The sequence below is a fragment of the Cygnus olor genome, chromosome 1 (assembly GCF_009769625.2).
Source record: "Cygnus olor isolate bCygOlo1 chromosome 1, bCygOlo1.pri.v2, whole genome shotgun sequence".
NCBI classification, from domain to species: Eukaryota; Metazoa; Chordata; class Aves; order Anseriformes; family Anatidae; genus Cygnus; species Cygnus olor.
The window spans coordinates 62,522,687-62,529,420 of record NC_049169.1 but is presented as its reverse complement, the minus strand read 5'-3'; the positions used below and the strand labels follow the sequence as shown (position 1 = coordinate 62,529,420).

At 38.2% G+C, this 6,734-nt stretch overlaps 1 long non-coding RNA gene across 1 annotated transcript; it reads right to left on the bottom strand.

Moving 5' to 3' along the window:
* Positions 1-1,776: 1,776 nt before the first annotated feature.
* LOC121078224 lies at positions 1,777-3,623 on the bottom strand. Its single transcript, XR_005824504.1, has 3 exons — positions 3,467-3,623; positions 2,404-2,651; positions 1,777-2,302 (listed from the first exon to the last, which is right to left on the bottom strand). It is a non-coding gene; the product is annotated as an uncharacterized LOC121078224 (long non-coding RNA).
* Positions 3,624-6,734: the final 3,111 nt, after the last annotated feature.

Genomic DNA, 6,734 nt, shown 5'->3' with positions numbered 1-6,734 from the left:
TGTAGACAAATCAACGAACTATTAAAAATATTTTTGGTACCAATAGCCCAACACCAAAATGAAAGCGGATCTTTAGCGGATAAATATCTTCCTTTCTTGGGTGGCGTAGCAGTTAATCACACTGACTTGTAAATTGACTTTTTTATACTTCTGAGGACAAATTTCCAAAATCTTGACAGTGATTTGGGTCTCTCATATTTCTGATTGTTGACATATAAGAGAATACAATTTTACAGGGCAGAATTAAAATGGAATGCCTCCGAAGCATTTCCATTTGGGACACTCAAAATTCAATACCTCCACAATCACTGGTTAGTGCTGACAATTCGATTTGATGGTAAATGTCAGCTCTCTCAAAGCCTGTTGTTTCAGGTTGCCTACAAATTTGGGAAGACACTGTCTTACCGGTTCTGTGCAGTACATACTGTGAATTTAATATTTACCTTTTCAATAGCAAGGTTTGGGTATCTTTTTTTTTTTTTTTTAATTATTATTATTATTATTTTTCCCAACGGAATGTGAAGTTCTGGTTCAAAATTTGAAAGCTGCATCTTAAAAACCAACCAAACAAACAAAGTGAGAGAAAGAGAGAATTCCAGCCTGTTTTCATGCCAAGAGGCAGAACATTTCAGCATGGTGCCATAAATATGTAAATGGTTATTATTAGCTACATTCACGCTTGTTTGTTTTCCTACAGACTTAAAATAAGATTCGCAAACCCTAAATCATCCCTTTTATATATATATATATATATATATATATATATTTGATATGCATTTTCTAACAGAGTAGCTTTAACGATTAAATGATTTCTCTGGTTTGGACCCAGATGTATGTTACAGATCAGTTGCACTACATATAGTGTAAAAAACTTCCTGAAGAAGGGTGGACACATAACTGCTTAAATTGATGTGGTACCCAGTGTCCTTAACAGTGGAAAGAAATGCTATGGCAAATAAGTTACCCATTTTTCTCATGTGGTGACATGTCATAGTAAAAACACATTAGGATTTCACAGCACTGGACTATGAGGTTTTATCTCTAAACAGGTTCTTTCTGTCAGTGCAAAAAGATTGATACATGGCTTATTGTAAGGAATTCTATCCTAGCAATACTAAACACTGTGTGCACACCAGAAAATGCCAAACTCAAGAAACATATGTAGCTGTACTTGTTGGAACACACCTGCACCCACTGATGCCACCATAACTTGTCATGGTGTGAGAACGATCTGTAATAACCTGTTTGTCCTTGTTACGCAGGCATCACAGTAGGGAATATACAGGTTTAGTGTGCGTAGAAACTTAGAAAACAACACACTATCTGTGTGAAGTTCACACTACTCTTGTGAAGTTCAAAACAAGAAGTCCGCAGAAACATTAATAGGCCTGTCTTATAGTAATATACCAACTGAAATCACTCATGCTGCTCATAGTGCAACAAAAATTTGAAGGTACAAATGTTTGTGAAAGATAAGACTGCAGAAGTGAAAATAGGTAATTGCCCGTCATCTTGTTACTTTTTCTTTCAGTAGCAATTTTCTTGATTGACTTTTAATTTTGATTATTTACTGAGTACAAAAAAAAAAAAAAAAAGCAGTAAAAATACTGTTTTTTTTTTTTTTTTTCCCCTTTTTGCTCAAACTTTGATATCTCCCTACTGATAGATGGAGAAGCTTGAACCAATGTGAGGACAAATTTTGTAGGTAATTGAAGACTGACAGCAGAAAGGTATGGAGAAATAGTCTCCCTTTATTTGCTTGTTTCTCTTATATGATTTTTATTTTTAACTCTAAGCCTTCTTATTTCAGTGTACATTTTTGATAAACTCAGTGACACGGATTTACAAGTGAAGATTATTTTTCAGCTTGTATCTAACATCAAAGGATGTTCTGAGAAATCACATTACAATTTTCAGCTTAAGATTTGTTTATCACATACACGTATATAAATACAGTCCTGGGCCCAAATGAGGGACAGCATAACATCTCTTTGTGATTAATCTCTCTTAATAATCCCTTACCCCTTCCTCTTCTACTTCCACTGAAAATTGCTTTTAAATTTATCTGCATGATGTGACTTGTCACTATTGTTGCTGTTTCTTCCTTGATCACCAGAACACAAAACAGTGCAACTTCAGTTCTAGGAGAAAGTTCTTTTCAGCCTTATTTTTTTTTTTTTTTTGTCCACCTGGATATCAGAGGGGTCTCTTCTGGGTTCTTCCCCTAGGCACAAGATACAGATGACCTCCAAGGCCAATACCATCATCCAATTTCTTGCCTGTGTGCTGTCAGGTTACATACCTAAATAGAAAGAGAAGGTTTCTGGTGTGATATTATCCCTATCTGTCGTTCCTGGGCTGACTTCAATAGGTTGGGGAGGCAGTGAAATACAAAGAAGTTACCCCTCAATTTCAAAATGTTTTGTTTCCCTGAAGCCTAGGACAAAATGGGTTAAATGGTGCACATATTCTTCACAAAAGATTTCAAAATTGGGTTATGAAAGGAACTCTGCAGGGAATTCTGGATGATCATACTTCTGGTATGTGGAAATACATTACTTGTCCTTTTTGATTCCATTGATTTGGTCTTTCAACATGCTTTTTGGATCATGCTCTTTGGAGTCAAAGAAAGTCAGTACTTCAGTCACCTACTAAAACACAAAGAAACATGTAAACAATTAAAATTTGGGTTCACACTGTACTTTTAAAGTGTTTTTGGCAACTGTATGAACAGAACACTTGTATTTCCAGGATTCAGACTCTCAGAACATGTCTAAGTTGGAAAGGATTTCTATAAAGCTAATTTTTGTATTGGGAATCTTATAAGACTATATAGTATATAATAATGTTTGCAGTGCATAATATTTTTTTCTCTGAACTTGTTTTCAGCCTTATGAAATAGAGTGATATCTCTAAATTTTATTAGTTGTATTGCCTCTTTTCTTCCCGAAGAATTTTAATACCGATATCTAAACAAATATTTTTAATAAAAACAGTGATATTTTCAATCAGACAAGGTTTAACCATAGATTGACTTTTATCGGTAGATAAAACCAAATTTTCCCTTCCCTTCCCTTCCCTTCCCTTCCCTTCCCTTCCCTTCCCTTCCCTTCCCTTCCCTTCCCTTCCCTTCCCTTCCCTTCCCTTCCCTTCCCTTCCCTTCCCTTCCCTTCCCTGCCCTGCCCTGCCCTGCCCTGCCCTGCCCTGCCCTGCCCTTGCCCTGCCCTGCCCTGCCCTCTCCTCCCCTCCCCTCCCCTCCCCTCCCCTCCCCTCCCCTCCCTTCTCCTCCCCTCCCCTCCCCCATAGTTCCATAATAAACTGGGTTCATTATGTTTTAGCCAGCTTGGAAAAGCGTAGAATGCTTTTTGTTTGTTTTTTTTTTGTTGTTTGTTTGTTCAACTGCAGTCTTTCCTATAAATTGGAAAACCAGTTAGGAGTTATGACGTCAATAGTCAATCAGCCTCACCTTAGTCCCTGGAGAAATCATGGAACACATTCTCTTGGAGTCCATTTCCAAACATATGGTTAGCAAGAAAGTAATCAGGAGCCAGTCAGCACAGCTTTACCATGGGCAAATCCTCCTTGACCAATCATGGAGAAATGACAGCCCTGTGGGTGAAGAGATTGTGTTGGTTGTTGTGTTTCTCTGACGAGTATTTTCCCTTTATTATGGATTTAGATGGGACCTCATAATTTCCTGAAGTTGTGACTTTTCTGTGAGATCTGAATCCTAATTCTGAGAAATGAATAGCTATAGCTAAGTGCTTAACTCAGCCTGTTCCAAAACCTCCAGAGCCCTCCTATAAACATCTGAGATGACCAAAACCCAGCAATAACTGTGCCACATACGTCAGAAATGCACTTTTTAAAAAGCACAAGTGGTGTTGGCTTCCTGTGGCGGTTAAATATAACAATGATGATTTATAGTCAGAACACCAGTGCACTTACAGCACTGCTGTAAAATCCAGACTCTTCTAGTTTCCAAAGCAAGTCATCTGAATCTGCAGGTTGTATTGCTAGTTAAGCCTTACTGCTTCATTTATTTATTTATTTATTTTTCTGGATATTTTCCATTGTAGTTCTGCTTTTTGAATGTACATTTGCTTCTTCCTCCTTGGCCACTTTAAATGGACATCAGCTAAAACAGACTAAACCAGATTTGGCTGGTAAATCTGTTCTAAACAGCTTGCACTGAATGCTAATGCACAATTCACAGTATTCATTATTCCCTAAATTAAGTTACTATATTTGGTACTACTCTTAAATTATAATGGGAGTACTGGAGCTTACCTCAATTTTTACAAGGGACAGAGAAGCATAGAGCCCAGTTTCTGACCATACACAAGCATGCAGACTCTTTAGCCCTACTTCAGTATGAATCTTTATGCTTTTTACTGGCAACTTTGAACAGGAAACTGGTTCTTCCAGCCTTGGGGAGATCTACACATAAGGATTTGAAGAGGAAACCCTTAAGGCAGCATTTAGCTTCCTGAGGTATCAGAGACATTCCTGTAGTCCTCTGCAAAACTACTTCATGTTTTTGAAAAACATTTCAGGGACAAAACTAAAACATTATAAATATTTATGTGAGGCAACATCTGTGCATTCTGGTTACCGATACAGAGTCTTTAAAAGATCTTAATTTCAGGAAGCACAAAAATCAGACTGAGATTCCATGCTCCTCAAAGGACATGGAAAGAGTCCCATTTACTTCACTGGGGTGTGGAGCACTCCAGGATAAACACTGAATAAACAAACTTTCCCCAGACCTTACACTCTAATAGCTGAAATTCCCAAGAAGAATTAGAACAACTTCTTTTTTTTTTTTTTTTTCAAATCACACCTCCACAGAATCTTCTTCTCTTACAATGAAAATTCCATTTTATTTTTTTTTTCCACTCAGCCTTTCTATTTTGTTCCCACATCAAACAGGCTTAGTGCATGTTTGCGTGTGCATGTGTTTCAGGTTTGCCATTTCAAATTGCTGTTCAGGAACAGTTTCAGAGCCTGAGGATTAAAGCTCAGTTCTTTTTATTATTATTATTTTTTTCTCACAAAACATAAGGCCTGCTCAATTTCATATGCTGGGCAGCCACACCACAAACTTCACATGGCCATCACACAGAACAGAAGACACTTATCATGCTGCTTGATGGATCTCAGAGCTCAGGTGTACCCCATACCTGCTTGTCAAACTGACTTGTTAGTTGTAAGTGTAGCTTTTTTTAGATTTAGGCTACAGGGAAATAAACATCTCCCTCTGTTCCTGCAGGCAGCTATAGAAGGATAATGAAAAATAGCTAATCATTTCAGTCTTCCACTTGGTTGTTTGGCAACACCTTTCAGGGAAGCTGCTGTCTCCTCTTCACAGTGTATTCAAGACCCTCCCCACCTTGCCACAGCCTGAGGGAATATGGAAATGAGTGCTGCATGCATGTGGACCACCTCCTACTAGTCTCAGCACAGAGACTGGGTCTCATTGGGTTGTGGTTAAGTATCATTAGTATCTTTGATTTTACATAGTGTATGAATCCGGGTTGATGCTAAAGCATGTTCTGCTGGACTGAAGGAGCTAAAGTGTGTATCTCAGCAGTCTATTTGTCAAGACACTTAGCAGGAGAAGTAACCTTACATGAAAAACACCCTGTGCAATTACATTGTACTGTTCAACTGTCCAGATGCTTTATTCCATAAGCTAGGAACGCTGATGTCAAGTAATAGAGGACTATGTCTCTGGGTAGAAGGTAGAACAAATAAACTGGGGACTTTTAAATGGAGGTACAAGGGAAACATGAATATAGGGATCATTAGAGGGGGGAAAGAGAGAGAGAGGGAGAAATCAGTTTCTCCCCATACCCTTCTGTAGGCAGAAATAATCAACCATGTGTCTTACCTTAATAGCTGGGGAAGAACTACAGGGAACTGTGTCTTCCCAAAGGCAATTACTGCATTCTTGTTGTCTGCAACTGAGTTGTAAAAGGTTTTACCCATTCAGCTCTTCAGCAGGCTGTATTTTTAGGTCTTCTTGTTTCTTCTCATATCTTTGATGACAATCCTTAATTGTTAATAAACCCACAGACTCTTTTGAAGTAAGAAAGCATTATCAGGATTTCACAGACTGAAACTGGAAGCACAGGTCAGGTTACAATAGGACCTTTCCACCCTGTCATAAATTGATAATTTGGCAAAGGCACAGGTGTTCTTTGTAGTAGGTTACTGCCTCATATGCTGACCCAACTTTCATATCCAGTAGACTATCCACCTTATGCTGACAACTGTTAATATAAACAATGATCACAATCTCTGTTTGGATTATTGCACACAGCCATGAGGGGGACATAAAATAAAAAAAAATATATATATATATATATAAATAAATCATCTCAGTTTTGATTACTATAACATTCAAGTGCTTTTGCTTCAGCAGTATTGTCTGAGCTCAATAAAGAGCAAAACACCTGCAAGACAATTTTGGAATGGGTCATTTCTACCCAGAGCAAAGCATAAACCTATAAACTTAACAACTTGGTTAATACTTGTCTTTTCGCAAAGCACCAGAAAACATCTACATCTAGATTATTCAGAACTTAGGCTACAGCATGGCCTGGTGTCCCAGCTCTCTGGCTGGGAACCTGGCGGAACCATTGTGCATCCTTTCCGATCCCTCCATTGGAAGCCAATGTATAAGGCAAGGGAGAAAGGGTTTATGAATGGCAACATCCTTCCCCAGTGTG